The following is a 24,498-nucleotide window of genomic DNA, read 5'->3' as shown; positions in this document are numbered from 1 at the left end:
AGATAACCAACTAACTCTAATTGAGATAATCAACTAACTAAGTGAGATAACCAACTAACTCTATTTGAGATAATCAACTAACTAAGTGAGATAACCAACTAACTCTAATTGAGATAATCAACTAACTAAGTGAGATAACCAACTAACTCTAAGATAACCAACTAACTCTAATTGAGATAACCAACTATCTCTAATGAGGAAGTGAATTCTGAGATGCCCCAAGATACTGCTGTTGTGTGACAGGTGATGTGTGTGTGACAGGTGATGTGTGTGTGTGACAGGTGATGTGTGTGTGACAGGTGATGTGTGGTGTGTCAGGTGATGTGTGTGTGTCAGGTGATGTGTGTGTGACAGGTGATGTGTGTGTGTCAGGTGATGTGTGTGTGTCAGGTGATGTGTGTGTGTGACAGGTGATGTGTGTGTGTCAGGAGATGTGTGTCAGGTGATGTGTGTGTGACAGGTGATGTGTGTGTGACAGGTGATGTGTGTCAGGTGATGTGTTGTGTGTCAGGTGATGTGTGTGTGTCAGGAGATGTGTGTCAGGTGATGTGTGTGTGTCAGGTGATGTGTGTGTGACAGGTGATGTGTGTGTGTCAGGTGATGTGTGTGTGTCAGGTGATGTGTGTGTGTCAGGTGATGTGTGGGTGACAGGTGATGTGTGTGTGACAGGTGATGTGTGGGTGACAGGTGATGTGTGTGTGACAGGTGATGTGTGTGTGACAGGTGATGTGTGTGTGTCAGGAGATGTGTGTCAGGTGATGTGTGTGTGTCAGGTGATGTGTGTGTGACAGGTGATGTGTGTGTGACAGGTGATGTGTGTGACAGGTGATGTGTGTGTGTCAGGAGATGTGTGTCAGGTGATGTGTGTGTGACAGGTGACGTGTGTGTGTCAGGTGATGTGTGTCAGGAGATGTGTGTAAGGAGATGTGTTGTGTGTCAGGTGATGTGTGTGTGTCAGGTGATGTGTGTGTGTCAGGTGATGTGTGTGTGACAGGTGATGTGTGTGTGTCAGGTGATGTGTGTGTGACATGTGATGTGTTTGTGACAGGTGATGTGTTGTGTGACATGTGATGTGTTGTGTGACAGGTGATGTGTTGTGTGACAGGTGATGTGTGTGTGTGTCAGGTGATGTGTGTGTGTGTCAGGTGATGTGTGTGTGACAGGTGATGTGTGTGTGACAGGTGATGTGTGTGTGACAGGTGATGTGTGTGTGACAGGTGATGTGTGTGTGACAGGTGATGTGTGTGTGACAGGTGATGTGTGTGTGACAGGTGATGTGTGTGTGTCAGGTGATGTGTGTGTGTCAGGTGATGTGTGTGTGTCAGGTGATGTGTGTGTGTGACAGGTGATGTGTTATGTGTGACAGGTGATGTGTTATGTGTCAGGTGATGTGTGTGTGTCAGGTGATGTGTGTGTGTCAGGTGATGTGTGTGTGTCAGGTGATGTGTGTGTGTGTCAGGTGATGTGTGTGTGTCAGGTGATGTGTGTGTGACAGGTGATGTGTGTGTGACAGGTGATGTGTGTGTGTGTCAGGTGATGTGTGTGTGAGCAGGTGATGTGTGTGTGACAGGTGATGTGTTGTGTGACAGGTGATGTGTTGTGTGACAGGTGATGTGTGTGTGACAGGTGATGTGTGTGTGACAGGTGATGTGTGTGTGACAGGTGATGTGTGTGTGACAGGTGATGTGTGTGTGACAGGTGATGTGTGTGTGTCAGGAGATGTGTGTGTGTCAGGAGATGTGTGTCAGGTGATGTGTTGTGTGACAGGTGATGTGTGTGTGTCAGGTGATGTGTGTGTGACAGGTGATGTGTGTGTGACAGGTGATGTGTGTGTGACAGGTGATGTGTGTGTGACAGGTGATGTGTGTGTGTGACAGGTGATGTGTGTGTGTCAGGAGATGTGTGTCAGGTGATGTGTGTGTGACAGGTGATGTGTTGTGTGTCAGGTGATGTGTGTGTGTGACAGGTGATGTGTGTGTGTCAGGAGATGTGTGTCAGGTAATGTGTGTGTGACAGGTGATGTGTGTCAGGTGATGTGTGTGTGACAGGTGATGTGTGTGTGTCAGGAGATGTGTGTCAGGTGATGTGTTGTGTGTGACAGGTGATGTGTTGTGTGTGACAGGTGATGTGTGTGTGTCAGGTGATGTGTGTGTGTCAGGTGATGTGTGTGTGTCAGGTGATGTGTGTGTGTCAGGAGATGTGTGTCAGGTGATGTGTGCGTGTCAGGAGATGTGTGTGTGACAGGTGATGTGTGTGTGTGTGACAGGTGATGTGTTGTGTGTCAGGTGACGTGTGTGTGTCAGGTGACGTGTGTTGTGTGACAGGTGATGTGATGTGTGTGTGTCAGGTGATGTGATGTGTGTGTGTCAGGTGATGTGTGTGTGACAGGTGATGTGTGTGTGACAGGTGATGTGTGTGTGTCAGGTGATGTGTGTGTGACAGGAGATGTGTGTGTGACAGGAGATGTGTGTGTGACAGGAGATGTGTGTGTGACAGGTGATGTGTGTGTGACAGGTGATGTGTGTGTGACAGGTGATGTGTGTGTGACAGGTGATGTGTGTGTGTGTCAGGTGATGTGTGTGTGACAGGTGATGTGTTGTGTGACAGGTGATGTGTGTGTGACAGGTGATGTGTGTATGACAGGTGATGTGTGTGTGTCAGGTGATGTGTTGTGTGACAGGTGATGTGTGTGTGTCAGGTGATGTGTTGTGTGTCAGGTGATGTGTTGTGTGTCAGGTGGTGTGGGTGTGACAGGTGATGTGGGTGTGACAGGTGATGTGTGTGTGACAGGTGATGTGTGTGTGTCAGGTGATGTGTTTGTGTCAGGAGATGTGTGTGTGTCAGGAGATGTGTGTGTGTCAGGAGATGTGTGTGTGACAGGTGATGTGTGTGTGACAGGTGATGTGTGTGTGACAGGTGATGTGTGTGTGTGTCAGGTGATGTGTGTGTGTGTCAGGTGATGTGTGTGTGACAGGTGATGTGTTGTGTGACAGGTGATGTGTGTGTGACAGGTGATGTGTGTGTGTCAGGTGATGTGTGTGTGTCAGGTGATGTGTGTGTGTCAGGTGATGTGTGTGTGTCAGGTGATGTGTTGTGTGACAGGTGATGTGTGTGTGACAGGTGATGTGTGTGTGTGTCAGGAGATGTGTGTGACAGGTGATGTGTGTGTGACAGGTGATGTGTGTGTGTCAGGTGATGTGTGTGTGTCAGGTGATGTGTATCAGGAGATGTGTGTCAGGAGATGTGTGTGTGACAGGTGATGTGTGTTGTGTGACAGGTGATGTGTGTTGTGTGACAGGTGATGTGTTGTGTGACAGGTGATGTGTGTGTGTCAGGTGATGTGTGTGTGTCAGGTGATGTGTGTGTGTCAGGTAATGTGTTGTGTGACAGGTGATGTGTGTGTGTCAGGAGATGTGTGTGTGACAGGTGATGTGTGTGTGTGACAGGTGATGTGTGTGTGTCAGGAGATGTGTGTGTGACAGGTGATGTGTGTGTGACAGGTGATGTGTGTGTGTGACAGGTGATGTGTGTGTGTCAGGAGATGTGTGTCAGGTGATGTGTTGTGTGACAGGTGATGTGTGTGTGTCAGGTGATGTGTGCGTGACAGGTGATGTGTGTGTGACAGGTGATGTGTGTGTGACAGGTGATGTGTGTGTGACAGGTGATGTGTGTGTGACAGGTGATGTGTGTGTGTCAGGTGATGTGTGTGTGACAGGTGATGTGTGTGTGACAGGTGATGTGTGTGTGTCAGGAGATGTGTGTCAGGTGATGTGTTGTGTGTGACAGGTGATGTGTTGTGTGTGACAGGTGATGTGTGTGTGTCAGGTGATGTGTGTGTGTCAGGTGATGTGTGTGTGTCAGGTGATGTGTGTGTGTCAGGAGATGTGTGTGTGTCAGGAGATGTGTGTCAGGTGATGTGTGTGTGACAGGTGATGTGTTGTGTGTCAGGTGATGTGTTGTGTGTCAGGTGATGTGTGTGTGTCAGGTGATGTGTGTTGTGTGACAGGTGATGTGATGTGTGTGTGTCAGGTGATGTGATGTGTGTGTGTCAGGTGATGTGTGTGTGACAGGTGATGTGTGTGTGACAGGTGATGTGTGTGTGTCAGGTGATGTGTGTGTGACAGGAGATGTGTGTGTGACAGGAGATGTGTGTGTGACAGGTGATGTGTGTGTGTCAGGAGATGTGTGTGTGTCAGGAGATGTGTGTGTGTGTCAGGTGATGTGTGTGTGTGTCAGGTGATCTGTGTGTGACAGGTGATGTGTGTGTGACAGGTGATGTGTGTGTGTCAGGAGATGTGTATGTGACAGGTGATGTGTGTGTGTCAGGTGATGTGTGTGTGTCAGGTGATGTGTGTGTGACAGGTGATGTGTGTGTGACAGGTGATGTGTGTGTGTCAGGTGATGTGTGTGTGACAGGTGATGTGTGTGTGTGACAGGTGATGTGTTATGTGTCAGGTGATGTGTGTGTGTCAGGTGATGTGTGTGTGTCAGGTGATGTGTGTGTGTGTCAGGTGATGTGTGTGTGTCAGGTGATGTGTGTGTGTCAGGTGATGTGTGTGTGACAGGTGATGTGTGTGTGACAGGTGATGTGTGTGTGTGTCAGGTGATGTGTGTGTGACAGGTGATGTGTGTGTGACAGGTGATGTGTGTGTGACAGGTGATGTGTGTGTGACAGGTGATGTGTGTGTGACAGGTGATGTGTGTGTGTCAGGTGATGTGTGTGTGTCAGGTGATGTGTGTGTGTCAGGTGATGTGTTGTGTGACAGGTGATGTGTGTGTGACAGGTGATGTGTGTGTGTGTCAGGAGATGTGTGTGACAGGTGATGTGTGTGTGACAGGTGATGTGTGTGTGTCAGGTAATGTGTTGTGTGACAGGTGATGTGTGTGTGACAGGAGATGTGTGTGTGACAACTGATGTGTGTGTGTGACAGGTGATGTGTTGTGTGTCAGGTGATGTGTTGTGTGTCAGGTGATGTGTGTGTGTCAGGTGATGTGTGTGTGACAGGTGATGTGTGTGTGACAGGTGATGTGTGTGTGTCAGGTGATGTGTGTGTGTCAGGTGATGTGTTGTGTGACAGGTGATGTGTTGTGTGACAGGTGATGTGTGTGTGTCAGGTGATGTGTGTGTGACAGGTGATGTGTGTGTGACAGGTGATGTGTGTGTGTGACAGGTGATGTGTGTGTGTGACAGGTGATGTGTGTGTGTCAGGAGATGTGTGTGTGTCAGGTGATGTGTGTGTGACAGGTGATGTGTGTGTGACAGGTGATGTGTGTGTGTCAGGAGATGTGTATGTGACAGGTGATGTGTGTGTGACAGGTGATGTGTGTGTGTCAGGTGATGTGTGTGTGTCAGGAGATGTGTGTGTGTCAGGAGATGTGTGTGTGACAGGTGATGTGTGTGTGACAGGTGATGTGTGTGTGACAGGTGATGTGTTTGTGACAGGTGATGTGTTGTGTGACAAGTGATGTGTTGTGTGACATGTGATGTGTTGTGTGTCAGGTGATGTGTTGTGTGACAGGTGATGTGTGTGTGTCAGGTGATGTGTGTGTGACAGGTGATGTGTGTGTGACAGGTGATGTGTGTGTGACAGGTGATGTGTGTGTGACAGGTGATGTGTGTGTGTGACAGGTGATGTGTGTGTGTCAGGAGATGTGTGTCAGGTGATGTGTGTGTGACAGGTGATGTGTGTCAGGTGATGTGGTGTGTGACAGGTGATGTGTGTGTGTCAGGAGATGTGTGTCAGGTGATGTGTTGTGTGTGACAGGTGATGTGTTGTGTGTGAAAGGTGATGTGTGTGTGTCAGGTGATGTGTGTGTGTCAGGTGATGTGTGTGTGTCAGGTGATGTGTGTGTGTCAGGAGATGTGTGTGTGTCAGGAGATGTGTGTCAGGTGATGTGTGCGTGTCAGGAGATGTGTGTGTGACAGGTGATGTGTGTGTGACAGGTGATGTGTTGTGTGTCAGGTGATGTGTTGTGTGTCAGGTGATGTGTGTGTGTCAGGTGATGTGTGTTGTGTGACAGGTGATGTGATGTGTGTGTGTCAGGTGATGTGATGTGTGTGTGTCAGGTGATGTGTGTGTGACAGGTGATATGTGTGTGACAGGTGATGTGTTGTGTGTCAGGTGATGTGTGTGTGTGACAGGTGATGTGTGTGTGTCAGGAGATGTGTGTCAGGTAATGTGTGTGTGACAGGTGATGTGTGTGTGTCAGGAGATGTGTGTCAGGTGATGTGTTGTGTGTGACAGGTGATGTGTGTGTGACAGGTGATGTGTGTGTGACAGGTGATGTGTGTGTGACAGGTGATGTGTGTGTGTCAGGAGATGTGTGTCAGGTGATGTGTTGTGTGACAGGTGATGTGTGTGTGTCAGGTGATGTGTGTGTGACAGGTGATGTGTGTGTGACAGGTGATGTGTGTGTGACAGGTGATGTGTGTGTGACAGGTGATGTGTGTGTGTGACAGGTGATGTGTGTGTGTCAGGAGATGTGTGACAGGTGATGTGTGTGTGTCAGGAGATGTGTGTCAGGTAATGTGTGTGTGACAGGTGATGTGTGTCAGGTGATGTGTGTGTGACAGGTGATGTGTGTGTGTCAGGAGATGTGTGTCAGGTGATGTGTTGTGTGTGACAGGTGATGTGTTGTGTGTGACAGGTGATGTGTGTGTGTCAGGTGATGTGTGTGTGTCAGGTGATGTGTGTGTGTCAGGTGATGTGTGTGTGTCAGGAGATGTGTGTGTGTCAGGAGATGTGTGTCAGGTGATGTGTGCGTGTCAGGAGATGTGTGTGTGACAGGTGATGTGTGCGTGTCAGGAGATGTGTGTGTGACAGGTGATGTGTGTGTGACAGGTGATGTGTTGTGTGTCAGGTGATGTGTTGTGTGTCAGGTGATGTGTTGTGTGTCAGGTGATGTGTGTTGTGTGACAGGTGATGTGATGTGTGTGTGTCAGGTGATGTGATGTGTGTGTGTCAGGTGATGTGTGTGTGACAGGTGATGTGTGTGTGACAGGTGATGTGTGTGTGTCAGGTGATGTGTGTGTGACAGGAGATGTGTGTGTGACAGGAGATGTGTGTGTGACAGGTGATGTGTGTGTGTCAGGAGATGTGTGTGTGTCAGGTGATGTGTGTGTGTCAGGTGATGTGTGTGTGACAGGTGATGTGTGTGTGACAGGTGATGTGTGTGTGTCAGGAGATGTGTGTGTGACAGGTGATGTGTGTGTGTCAGGTGATGTGTGTGTGTCAGGTGATGTGTGTGTGACAGGTGATGTGTGTGTGACAGGTGATGTGTGTGTGTCAGGTGATGTGTGTGTGACAGGTGATGTGTGTGTGTGACAGGTGATGTGTTATGTGTCAGGTGATGTGTGTGTGTCAGGTGATGTGTGTGTGTCAGGTGATGTGTGTGTGTGTCAGGTGATGTGTGTGTGTCAGGTGATGTGTGTGTGACAGGTGATGTGTGTGTGACAGGTGATGTGTGTGTGACAGGTGATGTGTGTGTGCAGGTGATGTGTGTGTGACAGGTGATGTGTTGTGTGACAGGTGATGTGTGTGTGACAGGTGATGTGTGTGTGACAGGTGATGTGTGTGTGTCAGGTGATGTGTGTGTGTCAGGTGATGTGTGTGTGTCAGGTGATGTGTGTGTGTCAGGTGATGTGTTGTGTGACAGGTGATGTGTGTGTGACAGGTGATGTGTGTGTGTGTCAGGTGATGTGTGTGACAGGTGATGTGTGTGTGACAGGTGATGTGTGTGTGTCAGGTGATGTGTTGTGTGACAGGTGATGTGTGTGTGACAGGAGATGTGTGTGTGACAGGTGATGTGTGTGTGTGACAGGTGATGTGTGTGTGTCAGGTGATGTGTGTGTGTCAGGTGATGTGTGTGTGTCAGGTGATGTGTGTGTGACAGGTGATGTGTGTGTGACAGGTGATGTGTGTGTGACAGGTGATGTGTGTGTGACAGGTGATGTGTGTCAGGTGATGTGTGTGTGACAGGTGATGTGTGTGTGTCAGGTGATGTGTGTGTGACAGGTGATGTGTGTGTGACAGGTGATGTGTGTGTGTGACAGGTGATGTGTGTGTGTCAGGAGATGTGTGTCAGGTGATGTGTGTGTGTCAGGAGATGTGTGTCAGGTGATGTGTGTGTGACAGGTGATGTGTGTGTGACAGGTGATGTGTGTGTGTCAGGAGATGTGTATGTGACAGGTGATGTGTGTGTGACAGGTGATGTGTGTGTGTCAGGTGATGTGTGTGTGTCAGGAGATGTGTGTGTGTCAGGAGATGTGTGTGTCACAGGTGATGTGTGTGTGTCAGGAGATGTGTGTCAGGTGATGTGTTGTGTGACAGGTGATGTATCTGTGTCAGGTGATGTGTGTGGGTCAGGTGATGTGTGTGTGTGACAGGTGATGTGTGTGTGACAGGTGATGTGTGTGTGACAGGTGATGTGTGTGTGACAGGTGATGTGTGTGTGACAGGTGATGTGTGTGTGACAGGTGATGTGTTTGTGACAGGTGATGTGTTGTGTGACAAGTGATGTGTTGTGTGACATGTGATGTGTTGTGTGTCAGGTGATGTGTTGTGTGACAGGTGATGTGTGTGTGTCAGGTGATGTGTGTGTGACAGGTGATGTGTGTGTGACAGGTGATGTGTGTGTGACAGGTGATGTGTGTGTGTACAGGTGATGTGTGTGTGTCAGGTGATGTGTGTCAGGAGATGTGTGTGTGACAGGTGATGTGTTGTGTGTCAGGTGATGTGTGTGTGTGACAGGTGATGTGTGTGTGTCAGGAGATGTGTGTCAGGTAATGTGTGTGTGACAGGTGATGTGTGTCAGGTGATGTGTGTGTGACAGGTGATGTGTGTGTGTCAGGAGATGTGTGTCAGGTGATGTGTTGTGTGTGACAGGTGATGTGTTGTGTGTGAAAGGTGATGTGTGTGTGTCAGGTGATGTGTGTGTGTCAGGTGATGTGTGTGTGTCAGGTGATGTGTGTGTGTCAGGAGATGTGTGTGTGTCAGGAGATGTGTGTCAGGTGATGTGTGCGTGTCAGGAGATGTGTGTGTGACAGGTGATGTGTGTGTGACAGGTGATGTGTTGTGTGTCAGGTGATGTGTTGAGTGTCAGGTGATGTGTGTGTGTCAGGTGATGTGTGTTGTGTGACAGGTGATGTGATGTGTGTGTGTCAGGTGATGTGATGTGTGTGTGTCAGGTGATGTGTGTGTGACAGGTGATGTGTGTGTGACAGGTGATGTGTTGTGTGTCAGGTGATGTGTGTGTGTGACAGGTGATGTGTGTGTGTCAGGAGATGTGTGTCAGGTAATGTGTGTGTGACAGGTGATGTGTGTGTGTCAGGAGATGTGTGTCAGGTGATGTGTTGTGTGTGACAGGTGATGTGTTGTGTGTGACAGGTGATGTGTGTGTGTCAGGTGATGTGTGTGTGTCAGGTGATGTGTGTGTGTCAGGTGATGTGTGTGTGTCAGGTGATGTGTGTTGTGTGACAGGTGATGTGATGTGTGTGTGTCAGGTGATGTGATGTGTGTGTGTCAGGTGATGTGTGTGTGACAGGTGATGTGTGTGTGACAGGTGATGTGTGTGTGTCAGGTGATGTGTGTGTGACAGGAGATGTGTGTGTGACAGGAGATGTGTGTGTGACAGGTGATGTGTGTGTGTCAGGAGATGTGTGTGTGTCAGGTGATGTGTGTGTGTCAGGTGATGTGTGTGTGACAGGTGATGTGTGTGTGACAGGTGATGTGTGTGTGTCAGGAGATGTGTGTGTGACAGGTGATGTGTGTGTGTCAGGTGATGTGTGTGTGTCAGGTGATGTGTGTGTGACAGGTGATGTGTGTGTGACAGGTGATGTGTGTGTGTCAGGTGATGTGTGTGTGACAGGTGATGTGTGTGTGTGACAGGTGATGTGTTATGTGTCAGGTGATGTGTGTGTGTCAGGTGATGTGTGTGTGTCAGGTGATGTGTGTGTGTCAGGTGATGTGTGTGTGACAGGTGATGTGTGTGTGACAGGTGATGTGTGTGTGTCAGGTGATGTGTGTGTGCAGGTGATGTGTTGTGTGACAGGTGATGTGGGTGCAGGGATGTGTGTGTGACAGGTGATGTGTGTGTGTCAGGTGATGTGTGTGTGACAGGTGATGTGTGTGTGACAGGTGATGTGTGTGTGACAGGTGATGTGTGTGTGACAGGTGATGTGTGTGTGTGACAGGTGATGTGTGTGTGCAGGGAGTGTGTCAGGTGATGTGTGTGTGACAGGTGATGTGTGTGTGACAGGTGATGTGTGTGTGACAGGTGATGTGTGTGTGACAGGTGATGTGTGTGTGACAGGTGATGTGTGTGTGACAGGTGATGTGTGTGTGACAGGTGATGTGTGTGTGTCAGGTGATGTGTGTGTGTCAGGTGATGTGTGTGTGACAGGTGATGTGTGTGTGTCAGGAGATGTGTGTCAGGTGATGTGTGTGTGACAGGTGATGTGTGTGTGTCAGGTGATGTGTGTGTGTCAGGTGATGTGTGTGTGTCAGGTGATGTGTGTGTGCAGGTGATGTGTGTGTGTCAGGAGATGTGTGTGTGTCAGGAGATGTGTGTCAGGTGATGTGTGTGTGACAGGTGATGTGTTGTGTGTCAGGTGATGTGTGTGTGTCAGGTGATGTGTGTGTGTCAGGTGATGTGTGTTGTGTGACAGGTGATGTGTGTGTGTGTGTCAGGTGATGTGATGTGTGTGTGTCAGGTGATGTGTGTGTGACAGGTGATGTGTGTGTGACAGGTGATGTGTGTGTGTCAGGTGATGTGTGTGTGACAGGTGATGTGTGTGTGACAGGTGATGTGTGTGTGACAGGTGATGTGTTGTGTGACAGGTGATGTGTTGTGTGTCAGGTGATGTGTTGTGTGTCAGGTGATGTGTTGTGTGACAGGTGATGTGTGTGTGTCAGGTGATGTGTGTGTGACAGGTGATGTGTGTGTGACAGGTGATGTGTGTGTGACAGGTGATGTGTGTGTGACAGGTGATGTGTGTGTGTGACAGGTGATGTGTGTGTGTCAGGTGATGTGTGTGTGCAGGTGATGTGTGTGTGTCAGGTGATGTGTGTGTGACAGGTGATGTGTGTGTGACAGGTGATGTGTTGTGTGTCAGGTGATGTGTGTGTGTGACAGGTGATGTGTGTGTGTCAGGAGATGTGTGTCAGGTAATGTGTGTGTGACAGGTGATGTGTGTCAGGTGATGTGTGTGTGACAGGTGATGTGTGTGTGTCAGGAGATGTGTGTCAGGTGATGTGTTGTGTGTGACAGGTGATGTGTTGTGTGTGACAGGTGATGTGTGTGTGTCAGGTGATGTGTGTGTGTCAGGTGATGTGTGTGTGTCAGGTGATGTGTGTGTGTCAGGAGATGTGTGTGTGTCAGGAGATGTGTGTCAGGTGATGTGTGCGTGTCAGGAGATGTGTGTGTGACAGGTGATGTGTGTGTGACAGGTGATGTGTTGTGTGTCAGGTGATGTGTTGTGTGTCAGGTGATGTGTGTGTGTCAGGTGATGTGTGTTGTGTGACAGGTGATGTGATGTGTGTGTGTCAGGTGAGTGTGTGTGTGTGTCAGGTGATGTGTGTGTGACAGGTGATGTGTGTGTGACAGGTGATGTGTGTGTGTCAGGTGATGTGTGTGTGACAGGAGATGTGTGTGTGACAGGAGATGTGTGTGTGACAGGTGATGTGTGTGTGTCAGGTGATGTGTGTGTGTCAGGAGATGTGTGTGTGTCAGGAGATGTGTGTGTGTCAGGTGATGTGTGTGTGACAGGTGATGTGTGTGTGTCAGGAGATGTGTGTCAGGTGATGTGTGTGTGACAGGTGATGTGTTGTGTGACAGGTGATGTGTGTGTGTCAGGTGATGTGTGTGTGTCAGGTGATGTGTGTGTGTCAGGTGATGTGTGTGTGTGACAGGTGATGTGTGTGTGACAGGTGATGTGTGTGTGACAGGTGATGTGTGTGTGACAGGTGATGTGTGTGTGACAGGTGATGTGTTGTGTGTACAGGTGATGTGTGTGTGTCAGGTGATGTGTTGTGTCAGGTGATGTGTTGTGTGTCAGGTGATGTGTTGTGTGTCAGGTGGTGTGGGTGTGACAGGTGATGTGGGTGTGACAGGTGATGTGTGTGTGACAGGTGATGTGTGTGTCAGGTGATGTGTGTGTGTCAGGAGATGTGTGTGTGTCAGGAGATGTGTGTGTGACAGGTGATGTGTGTGTGACAGGTGATGTGTGTGTGTCAGGAGATGTGTGTCAGGTGATGTGTGTGTGTCAGGTGATGTGTGTGTGTCAGGAGATGTGTGTCAGGTGATGTGGTGTGACAGGTGATGTGTTGTGTGACAGGTGATGTGTGTGTGACAGGTGATGTGTGTGTGACAGGTGATGTGTGTGTGTCAGGTGATGTGTGTGTGTCAGGTGATGTGTGTGTGACAGGTGATGTGTGTGTGACAGGTGATGTGTGTGTGTGTCAGGTGATGTGTGTGTGACATGTGATGTGTGTGTGTCAGGTGATGTGTGTGTGACAGGTGATGTGTTTGTGACAGGTGATGTGTTGTGTGACATGTGATGTGTTGTGTGACATGTGATGTGTTGTGTGACAGGTGATGTGTGTGTGTGTCAGGTGATGTGTGTGTGACAGGTGATGTGTGTGTGACAGGTGATGTGTGTGTGACAGGTGATGTGTTGTGTGACAGGTGATGTGTGTGTGACAGGTGATGTGTGTGTGACAGGTGATGTGTGTGTGTCAGGTGATGTGTGTGTGTCAGGTGATGTGTGTGTGACAGGTGATGTGTGTGTGTGACAGGTGATGTGTTGTGTGTGTGACAGGTGATGTGTTATGTGTCAGGTGATGTGTGTGTGTCAGGTGATGTGTGTGTGTCAGGTGATGTGTGTGTGTGACAGGTGATGTGTTGTGTGACAGGTGATGTGTTGTGTGACAGGTGATGTGTGTGTGTCAGGTGATGTGTGTGTGTCAGGTGATGTGTGTGTGACAGGTAATGTGTTGTGTGACAGGTGATGTGTGTGTGTCAGGAGATGTGTGTGTGACAGGTGATGTGTGTGTGTGACAGGTGATGTGTTGTGTGTCAGGTGATGTGTTGTGTGTCAGGTGATGTGTGTGTGTCAGGTGATGTGTGTGTGACAGGTGATGTGTGTGTGACAGGTGATGTGTGTGTGACAGGTGATGTGTGTGTGACAGGTGATGTGTGTGTGTGTCAGGTGATGTGTGTGTGTGTCAGGTGATGTGTGTGTGACAGGTGATGTGTTGTGTGACAGGTGATGTGTGTGTGACAGGTGATGTGTGTGTGTCAGGTGATGTGTGTGTGTCAGGTGATGTGTGTGTGTCAGGTGATGTGTGTGTGTCAGGTGATGTGTTGTGTGACAGGTGATGTGTGTGTGACAGGTGATGTGTGTGTGTGTCAGGAGATGTGTGTGACAGGTGATGTGTGTGTGACAGGTGATGTGTGTGTGTCAGGTGATGTGTGTGTGTCAGGTGATGTGTGTGTGTCAGGTGATGTGTGTCAGGAGATGTGTGTGTGACAGGTGATGTGTGTTGTGTGACAGGTGATGTGTGTTGTGTGACAGGTGATGTGTTGTGTGACAGGTGATGTGTGTGTGTCAGGTGATGTGTGTGTGTCAGGTGATGTGTGTGTGTCAGGTAATGTGTTGTGTGACAGGTGATGTGTGTGTGTCAGGAGATGTGTGTGTGACAGGTGATGTGTGTGTGTCAGGTGATGTGTGTGTGACAGGTGATGTGTGTGTGACAGGTGATGTGTGTGTGACAGGTGATGTGTGTGTGACAGGTGATGTGTGTGTGTCAGGAGATGTGTGTCAGGTGATGTGTTGTGTGACAGGTGATGTGTGTGTGTCAGGTGATGTGTGTGTGACAGGTGATGTGTGTGTGACAGGTGATGTGTGTGTGACAGGTGATGTGTGTGTGACAGGTGATGTGTGTGTGTGACAGGTGATGTGTGTGTGTCAGGAGATGTGTGTCAGGTGATATGTGTGTGACAGGTGATGTGTTGTGTGTCAGGTGATGTGTGTGTGTGACAGGTGATGTGTGTGTGTCAGGAGATGTGTGTCAGGTAATGTGTGTGTGACAGGTGATGTGTGTCAGGTGATGTGTGTGTGACAGGTGATGTGTGTGTCAGGAGATGTGTGTCAGGTGATGTGTTGTGTGTGACAGGTGATGTGTGTGTGTCAGGTGATGTGTGTGTGTCAGGTGATGTGTGTGTGTCAGGTGATGTGTGTGTGTCAGGAGATGTGTGTGTGTCAGGAGATGTGTGTCAGGTGATGTGTGCGTGTCAGGAGATGTGTGTGTGACAGGTGATGTGTGTGTGACAGGTGATGTGTTGTGTGTCAGGTGATGTGTTGTGTGTCAGGTGATGTGTGTGTGTCAGGTGATGTGTGTTGTGTGACAGGTGATGTGATGTGTGTGTGTCAGGTGATGTGATGTGTGTGTGTCAGGTGATGTGTGTGTGACAGGTGATGTGTGTGTGACAGGTGATGTGTGTGTGACAGGTGATGTGTGTGTGTCAGGTGATGTGTGTGTGACAGGAGATGTGTGTGTGACAGGAGATGTGTGTGTGACAGGAGATGTGTGTGTGACAGGTGATGTGTGTGTGTCAGGAGATGTGTGTGTGTCAGGTGATGTGTGTGTGTCAGGTGATGTGTGTGTGACAGGTGATGTGTGTGTGTCAGGAGATGTGTGTGTGACAGGTGATGTGTGTGTGTCAGGTGATGTGTGTGTGTCAGGTGATGTGTGTGTGACAGGTGATGTGTGTGTGACAGGTGATGTGTGTGTGACAGGTGATGTGTGTGTGTCAGGTGATGTGTGTGTGTCAGGTGATGTGTGTGTGACAGGTGATGTGTGTGTGTGACAGGTGATGTGTGTGTGTGACAGGTGATGTGTTATGTGTCAGGTGATGTGTGTGTGTCAGGTGATGTGTGTGTGTCAGGTGATGTGTGTGTGTGTCAGGTGATGTGTGTGTGTCAGGTGATGTGTGTGTGACAGGTGATGTGTGTGTGACAGGTGATGTGTGTGTGACAGATGATGTGTGTGTGTGTCAGGTGATGTGTGTGTGACAGGTGATGTGTTGTGTGACAGGTGATGTGTGTGTGACAGGTGATGTGTGTGTGACAGGTGATGGGTGTGTGTCAGGTGATGTGTTGTGTGACAGGTGATGTGTGTGTGACAGGTGATGTGTGTGTGTGTCAGGAGATGTGTGTGACAGGTGATGTGTGTGTGACAGGTGATGTGTGTGTGTCAGGTGATGTGTGTGTGTCAGGTGATGTGTGTGTGTCAGGTGATGTGTGTCAGGAGATGTGTGTGTGACAGGTGATGTGTGTGTGACAGGTGATGTGTGTTGTGTGACAGGTGATGTGTTGTGTGACAGGTGATGTGTGTGTGTCAGGTGATGTGTGTGTGACAGGTGATGTGTGTGTGACAGGTGATGTGTGTGTGACAGGTGATGTGTGTGTGACAGGTGATGTGTGTGTGTGTCAGGTGATGTGTGTGTGTGTCAGGTGATGTGTGTGTGACAGGTGATGTGTTGTGTGACAGGTGATGTGTGTGTGACAGGTGATGTGTGTGTGTCAGGTGATGTGTGTGTGTCAGGTGATGTGTGTGTGTCAGGTGATGTGTGTGTGTCAGGTGATGTGTTGTGTGACAGGTGATGTGTGTGTGACAGGTGATGTGTGTGTGTGTCAGGAGATGTGTGTGACAGGTGATGTGTGTGTGACAGGTGATGTGTGTGTGTCAGGTGATGTGTGTGTGTCAGGTGATGTGTGTCAGGAGATGTGTGTCAGGAGATGTGTGTGTGACAGGTGATGTGTGTTGTGTGACAGGTGATGTGTGTTGTGTGACAGGTGATGTGTTGTGTGACAGGTGATGTGTGTGTGTCAGGTGATGTGTGTGTGTCAGGTGATGTGTGTGTGTCAGGTAATGTGTTGTGTGACAGGTGATGTGTGTGTGTCAGGAGATGTGTGTGTGACAGGTGATGTGTGTGTGTCAGGTGATGTGTGTGTGACAGGTGATGTGTGTGTGACAGGTGATGTGTGTGTGACAGGTGATGTGTGTGTGTCAGGAGATGTGTGTCAGGTGATGTGTTGTGTGACAGGTGATGTGTGTGTGTCAGGTGATGTGTGTGTGACAGGTGATGTGTGTGTGACAGGTGATGTGTGTGTGACAGGTGATGTGTGTGTGACAGGTGATGTGTGTGTGTGACAGGTGATGTGTGTGTGTCAGGAGATGTGTGTCAGGTGATATGTGTGTGACAGGTGATGTGTTGTGTGTCAGGTGATGTGTGTGTGTGACAGGTGATGTGTGTGTGTCAGGAGATGTGTGTCAGGTAATGTGTGTGTGACAGGTGATGTGTGTCAGGTGATGTGTGTGTGACAGGTGATGTGTGTGTCAGGAGATGTGTGTCAGGTGATGTGTTGTGTGTGACAGGTGATGTGTGTGTGTCAGGTGATGTGTGTGTGTCAGGTGATGTGTGTGTGTCAGGTGATGTGTGTGTGTCAGGTGATGTGTGTGTGTCAGGAGATGTGTGTCAGGTGATGTGTGCGTGTCAGGAGATGTGTGTGTGACAGGTGATGTGTGTGTGACAGGTGATGTGTTGTGTGTCAGGTGATGTGTTGTGTGTCAGGTGATGTGTGTGTGTCAGGTGATGTGTGTTGTGTGACAGGTGATGTGATGTGTGTGTGTCAGGTGATGTGATGTGTGTGTGTCAGGCGATGTGTGTGTGACAGGTGATGTGTGTGTGACAGGTGATGTGTGTGTGTCAGGTGATGTGTGTGTGACAGGAGATGTGTGTGTGACAGGAGATGTGTGTGTGACAGGTGATGTGTGTGTGTCAGGAGATGTGTGTGTGTCAGGAGATGTGTGTGTGTCAGGAGATGTGTGTGTGTCAGGTGATGTATGTGTGACAGGTGATGTGTGTGTGACAGGTGATGTGTGTGTGTCAGGAGATGTGTATGTGACAGGTGATGTGTGTGTGTCAGGTGATGTGTGTGTGTCAGGTGATGTGTGTGTGACAGGTGATGTGTGTATGACAGGTGATGTGTGTGTGTCAGGTGATGTGTGTGTGACAGGTGATGTGTGTGTGTGACAGGTGATGTGTTATGTGTCAGGTGATGTGTGTGTGTCAGGTGATGTGTGTGTGTCAGGTGATGTGTGTGTGTGTCAGGTGATGTGTGTGTGTCAGGTGATGTGTGTGTGACAGGTGATGTGTGTGTGACAGGTGATGTGTGTGTGTGTCAGGTGATGTGTGTGTGACAGGTGATGTGTTGTGTGACAGGTGATGTGTGTGTGACAGGTGATGTGTGTCAGGAGATGTGTGTGTGACAGGTGATGTGTGTGTGACAGGTGATGTGTTTTGTGACAGGTGATGTGTTGTGTGACAGGTGATGTGTGTGTGTCAGGTGATGTGTGTGTCAGGTGATGTGTGTGTGTCAGGTAATGTGTTGTGTGACAGGTGATGTGTGTGTGTCAGGAGATGTGTGTGTGTCAGGTGATGTGTGTGTGACAGGTGATGTGTGTGTGTCAGGTGATGTGTGTGTGACAGGTGATGTGTGTGTGACAGGTGATGTGTGTGTGTCAGGTGATGTGTGTGTGACAGGTGATGTGTGTGTGTGACAGGTGATGTGTTATGTGTCAGGTGATGTGTGTGTGTCAGGTGATGTGTGTGTGTCAGGTGATGTGTGTGTGACAGGAGATGTGTGTGTGACAGGAGATGTGTGTGTGACAGGTGATGTGTGTGTGTCAGGAGATGTGTGTGTGTCAGGAGATGTGTGTGTGTCAGGAGATGTGTGTGTGTCAGGTGATGTGTGTGTGACAGGTGATGTGTGTGTGTCAGGAGATGTGTGTCAGGTGATGTGTTGTGTGACAGGTGATGTGTGTGTGTCAGGTGATGTGTGTGTGACAGGTGATGTGTGTGTGACAGGTGATGTGTGTGTGACAGGTGATGTGTGTGTGACAGGTGATGTGTGTGTGTGACAGGTGATGTGTGTGTGTCAGGAGATGTGTGTCAGGTGATATGTGTGTGACAGGTGATGTGTTGTGTGTCAGGTGATGTGTGTGTGTGACAGGTGATGTGTGTGTGTCAGGAGATGTGTGTCAGGTAATGTGTGTGTGACAGGTGATGTGTGTCAGGTGATGTGTGTGTGACAGGTGATGTGTGTGTCAGGAGATGTGTGTCAGGTGATGTGTTGTGTGTGACAGGTGATGTGTGTGTGTCAGGTGATGTGTGTGTGTCAGGTGATGTGTGTGTGTCAGGTGATGTGTGTGTGTCAGGAGATGTGTGTGTGTCAGGAGATGTGTGTCAGGTGATGTGTGCGTGTCAGGAGATGTGTGTGTGACAGGTGATGTGTGTGTGACAGGTGATGTGTTGTGTGTCAGGTGATGTGTTGTGTGTCAGGTGATGTGTGTGTGTCAGGTGATGTGTGTTGTGTGACAGGTGATGTGATGTGTGTGTGTCAGGTGATGTGATGTGTGTGTGTCAGGTGATGTGTGTGTGACAGGTGATGTGTGTGTGACAGGTGATGTGTGTGTGACAGGTGATGTGTGTGTGTCAGGTGATGTGTGTGTGACAGGAGATGTGTGTGTGACAGGAGATGTGTGTGTGACAGGAGATGTGTGTGTGACAGGTGATGTGTGTGTGTCAGGAGATGTGTGTGTGTCAGGTGATGTGTGTGTGTCAGGTGATGTGTGTGTGACAGGTGATGTGTGTGTGTCAGGAGATGTGTGTGTGACAGGTGATGTGTGTGTGTCAGGTGATGTGTGTGTGTCAGGTGATGTGTGTGTGACAGGTGATGTGTGTGTGACAGGTGATGTGTGTGTGACAGGTGATGTGTGTGTGTCAGGTGATGTGTGTGTGTCAGGTGATGTGTGTGTGACAGGTGATGTGTGTGTGTGACAGGTGATGTGTGTGTGTGACAGGTGATGTGTTATGTGTCAGGTGATGTGTGTGTGTCAGGTGATGTGTGTGTGTCAGGTGATGTGTGTGTGTGTCAGGTGATGTGTGTGTGTCAGGTGATGTGTGTGTGACAGGTGATGTGTGTGTGACAGGTGATGTGTGTGTGACAGATGATGTGTGTGTGTGTCAGGTGATGTGTGTGTGACAGGTGATGTGTTGTGTGACAGGTGATGTGTGTGTGACAGGTGATGTGTGTGTGACAGGTGATGGGTGTGTGTCAGGTGATGTGTTGTGTGACAGGTGATGTGTGTGTGACAGGTGATGTGTGTGTGTGTCAGGAGATGTGTGTGACAGGTGATGTGTGTGTGACAGGTGATGTGTGTGTGTCAGGTGATGTGTGTGTGTCAGGTGATGTGTGTGACAGGTGATGTGTGTGTGACAGGTGATGTGTGTGTGTCAGGTGATGTGTGTGTGTCAGGTGATGTGTGTGTGTCAGGTGATGTGTGTCAGGAGATGTGTGTGTGACAGGTGATGTGTGTGTGACAGGTGATGTGTGTTGTGTGACAGGTGATGTGTTGTGTGACAGGTGATGTGTGTGTGTCAGGTGATGTGTGTGTGACAGGTGATGTGTGTGTGACAGGTGATGTGTGTGTGACAGGTGATGTGTGTGTGACAGGTGATGTGTGTGTGTGTCAGGTGATGTGTGTGTGTGTCAGGTGATGTGTGTGTGACAGGTGATGTGTTGTGTGACAGGTGATGTGTGTGTGACAGGTGATGTGTGTGTGTCAGGTGATGTGTGTGTGTCAGGTGATGTGTGTGTGTCAGGTGATGTGTGTGTGTCAGGTGATGTGTTGTGTGACAGGTGATGTGTGTGTGACAGGTGATGTGTGTGTGTGTCAGGAGATGTGTGTGACAGGTGATGTGTGTGTGACAGGTGATGTGTGTGTGTCAGGTGATGTGTGTGTGTCAGGTGATGTGTGTCAGGAGATGTGTGTCAGGAGATGTGTGTGTGACAGGTGATGTGTGTTGTGTGACAGGTGATGTGTGTTGTGTGACAGGTGATGTGTTGTGTGACAGGTGATGTGTGTGTGTCAGGTGATGTGTGTGTGTCAGGTGATGTGTGTGTGTCAGGTAATGTGTTGTGTGACAGGTGATGTGTGTGTGTCAGGAGATGTGTGTGTGACAGGTGATGTGTGTGTGTCAGGTGATGTGTGTGTGACAGGTGATGTGTGTGTGACAGGTGATGTGTGTGTGACAGGTGATGTGTGTGTGTCAGGAGATGTGTGTCAGGTGATGTGTTGTGTGACAGGTGATGTGTGTGTGTCAGGTGATGTGTGTGTGACAGGTGATGTGTGTGTGACAGGTGATGTGTGTGTGACAGGTGATGTGTGTGTGACAGGTGATGTGTGTGTGTGACAGGTGATGTGTGTGTGTCAGGAGATGTGTGTCAGGTGATATGTGTGTGACAGGTGATGTGTTGTGTGTCAGGTGATGTGTGTGTGTGACAGGTGATGTGTGTGTGTCAGGAGATGTGTGTCAGGTAATGTGTGTGTGACAGGTGATGTGTGTCAGGTGATGTGTGTGTGACAGGTGATGTGTGTGTCAGGAGATGTGTGTCAGGTGATGTGTTGTGTGTGACAGGTGATGTGTGTGTGTCAGGTGATGTGTGTGTGTCAGGTGATGTGTGTGTGTCAGGTGATGTGTGTGTGTCAGGTGATGTGTGTGTGTCAGGAGATGTGTGTCAGGTGATGTGTGCGTGTCAGGAGATGTGTGTGTGACAGGTGATGTGTGTGTGACAGGTGATGTGTTGTGTGTCAGGTGATGTGTTGTGTGTCAGGTGATGTGTGTGTGTCAGGTGATGTGTGTTGTGTGACAGGTGATGTGATGTGTGTGTGTCAGGTGATGTGATGTGTGTGTGTCAGGCGATGTGTGTGTGACAGGTGATGTGTGTGTGACAGGTGATGTGTGTGTGACAGGAGATGTGTGTGTGACAGGAGATGTGTGTGTGACAGGAGATGTGTGTGTGACAGGTGATGTGTGTGTGTCAGGAGATGTGTGTGTGTCAGGAGATGTGTGTGTGTCAGGAGATGTGTGTGTGTCAGGTGATGTATGTGTGACAGGTGATGTGTGTGTGACAGGTGATGTGTGTGTGTCAGGAGATGTGTATGTGACAGGTGATGTGTGTGTGTCAGGTGATGTGTGTGTGTCAGGTGATGTGTGTGTGACAGGTGATGTGTGTATGACAGGTGATGTGTGTGTGTCAGGTGATGTGTGTGTGACAGGTGATGTGTGTGTGTGACAGGTGATGTGTTATGTGTCAGGTGATGTGTGTGTGTCAGGTGATGTGTGTGTGTCAGGTGATGTGTGTGTGTGTCAGGTGATGTGTGTGTGTCAGGTGATGTGTGTGTGACAGGTGATGTGTGTGTGACAGGTGATGTGTGTGTGTGTCAGGTGATGTGTGTGTGACAGGTGATGTGTTGTGTGACAGGTGATGTGTGTGTGACAGGTGATGTGGTGTGCGGTGTGGGTCAGGAGATGTGTGTGTGACAGGTGATGTGTGTGTGACAGGTGATGTGTTTTGTGACAGGTGATGTGTTGTGTGACAGGTGATGTGTGTGTGTCAGGTGATGTGTGTGTGTCAGGTGATGTGTGTGTGTCAGGTAATGTGTTGTGTGACAGGTGATGTGTGTGTGTCAGGAGATGTGTGTGTGTCAGGAGATGTGTGTGTGACAGGTGATGTGTGTGTGTCAGGTGATGTGTGTGTGACAGGTGATGTGTGTGTGACAGGTGATGTGTGTGTGTCAGGTGATGTGTGTGTGACAGGTGATGTGTGTGTGTGACAGGTGATGTGTTATGTGTCAGGTGATGTGTGTGTGTCAGGTGATGTGTGTGTGTCAGGTGATGTGTGTGTGACAGGAGATGTGTGTGTGACAGGAGATGTGTGTGTGACAGGTGATGTGTGTGTGTCAGGAGATGTGTGTGTGTCAGGAGATGTGTGTGTGTCAGGAGATGTGTGTGTGTCAGGTGATGTGTGTGTCACAGGTGATGTGTGTGTGTCAGGAGATGTGTGTCAGGTGATGTGTGTGTGACAGGTGATGTGTTGTGTGACAGGTGATGTATGTGTGTCAGGTGATGTGTTGTGTGTCAGGTGATGTGTGTGGGTCAGGTGATGTGTGTGTGTGACAGGTGATGTGTGTGTGTGACAGGTGATGTGTGTGTGACAGGTGATGTGTGTGTGACAGGTGATGTGTGTGTGACAGGTGATGTGTGTGTGTGACAGGTGATGTGTGTGTGTGACAGGTGATGTGTGTGTGACAGGTGATGTGTGTGTGTGACAGGTGATGTGTGTGTGTCAGGTGATGTGTTGTGTCAGGTGATGTGTTGTGTCAGGTGATGTGTTGTGTGTCAGGTGATGTGTTGTGTGTCAGGTGGTGTGGGTGTGACAGGTGATGTGGGTGTGACAGGTGATGTGTGTGTGACAGGTGATGTGTGTGTGTCAGGTAATGTGTGTGTGTCAGGAGATGTGTGTGTGTCAGGAGATGTGTGTGTGTCAGGAGATGTGTGTGTGTCAGGAGATGTGTGTGTGACAGGTGATGTGTGTGTGACAGGTGATGTGTGTGTGTCAGGTGATGTGTGTGTGTCAGGAGATGTGTGTCAGGTGATGTGGTGTGACAGGTGATGTGTTGTGTGACAGGTGATGTGTGTGTGACAGGTGATGTGTGTGTGACAGGTGATGTGTGTGTGTCAGGTGATGTGTGTGTGTCAGGTGATGTGTGTGTGACAGGTGATGTGTGTGTGACAGGTGATGTGTGTGTGTGTCAGGTGATGTGTGTGTGACATGTGATGTGTGTGTGTCAGGTGATGTGTGTGTGACAGGTGATGTGTTTGTGACAGGTGATGTGTTGTGTGACATGTGATGTGTTGTGTGACAGGTGATGTGTGTGTGTCAGGAGATGTGTGTGTGTCAGGAGATGTGTGTGTGTCAGGTGATGTGTGTGTGACAGGTGATGTGTGTGTGACAGGTGATGTGTGTGTGTCAGGAGATGTGTGTCAGGTGATGTGTTGTGTGACAGGTGATGTGTGTGTGTCAGGTGATGTGTGTGTGACAGGTGATGTGTGTGTGACAGGTGATGTGTGTGTGTGACAGGTGATGTGTGTGTGTCAGGAGATGTGTGTCAGGTGATGTGTGTGTGACAGGTGATGTGTTGTGTGTCAGGTGATGTGTGTGTGTGACAGGTGATGTGTGTGTGTCAGGAGATGTGTGTCAGGTAATGTGTGTGTGACAGGTGATGTGTGTCAGGTGATGTGTGTGTGACAGGTGATGTGTGTATGTCAGGAGATGTGTGTCAGGTGATGTGTTGTGTGTGACAGGTGATGTGTGTGTGTCAGGTGATGTGTGTGTGTCAGGTGATGTGTGTGTGTCAGGTGATGTGTGTGTGTTAGGAGATGTGTGTGTGTCAGGAGATGTGTGTCAGGTGATGTGTGCGTGTCAGGAGATCTGTCTGTGACAGGTGATGTGTGTGTCAGGTGATGTGTGTCAGGAGATGCGTGTCAGGAGATGTGTGTGTGTCAGGTGATGTGTGTGTGTCAGGTGATGTGTGTGTGTCAGGTGATGTGTTGTGTGACAGGTGATGTGTTGTGTGACAGGTGATGTGTGTGTGACAGGTGATGTGTGTGTGTCAGGTGATGTGTGTGTGTCAGGTGATGTGTGTGTGTCAGGTGATGTGTGTGTGTCAGGTGATGTGTGTTGTGTGACAGGTGATGTGATGTGTGTGTGTCAGGTGATGTGTGTGTGACAGGTGATGTGTGTGTGTCAGGTGATGTGTGTGTGACAGGAGATGTGTGTGTGACAGGAGATGTGTGTGTGACAGGAGATGTGTGTGTGACAGGTGATGTGTGTGTGACAGGTGATGTGTGTGTGACAGGTGATGAGTGTGTGTCAGGAGATGTGTGTGTGTCAGGAGATGTGTGTGTGTCAGGTGATGTGTGTGTGACAGGTGATGTGTGTGTGACAGGTGATGTGTGTGTGTCAGGAGATGTGTGTGTGACAGGTGATGTGTGTGTGTTAGGTGATGTGTGTGTGTCAGGTGATGTGTGTGTGTCAGGAGATGTGTGTGTCACAGGTGATGTGTGTGTGTCAGGAGATGTGTGTCAGGTGATGTGTGTGTGACAGGTGATGTGTTGTGTGAAAGGTGATGTATGTGTGTCAGGTGATGTGTGTGTGTCAGGTGATGTGTGTGTGTCAGGTGATGTGTGTGTGTCAGGTGATGTGTTGTGTGACAGGTGATGTGTTGTGTGACAGGTGATGTGTGTGTGACAGGTGATGTGTGTGTGTCAGGTGATGTGTGTGTGTCAGGTGATGTGTGTGTGTCAGGTGATGTGTGTTGTGTGACAGGTGATGTGATGTGTGTGTGTCAGGTGATGTGTGTGTGACAGGTGATGTGTGTGTGTCAGGTGATGTGTGTGTGACAGGAGATGTGTGTGTGTCAGGAGATGTGTGTGTGTCAGGTGATGTGTGTGTGACAGGTGATGTGTGTGTGACAGGTGATGTGTGTGTGACAGGTGATGTGTGTGTGACAGGTGATGTGTGTGTGT

General features: G+C 49.2%; 1 protein-coding gene across 14 annotated transcripts in view; it reads right to left on the bottom strand.

Annotated features, from left to right (window-relative positions):
* The window catches only part of dlg1a (discs large MAGUK scaffold protein 1a), a 380,448-nt gene that overhangs the window by 7,974 nt on the left and 347,976 nt on the right, over positions 1-24,498 (bottom strand). The gene's annotated exons all lie outside the window — the stretch shown is intronic.

The sequence above is a fragment of the Salmo salar genome, chromosome 10 (genome assembly GCF_965601325.2).
Source record: "Salmo salar chromosome 10, fSalSal1, whole genome shotgun sequence".
NCBI classification, from domain to species: Eukaryota; Metazoa; Chordata; class Actinopteri; order Salmoniformes; family Salmonidae; genus Salmo; species Salmo salar.
Note: the sequence above shows the minus strand (reverse complement) of the source record. Positions and strands in the feature narration are given on the sequence as shown.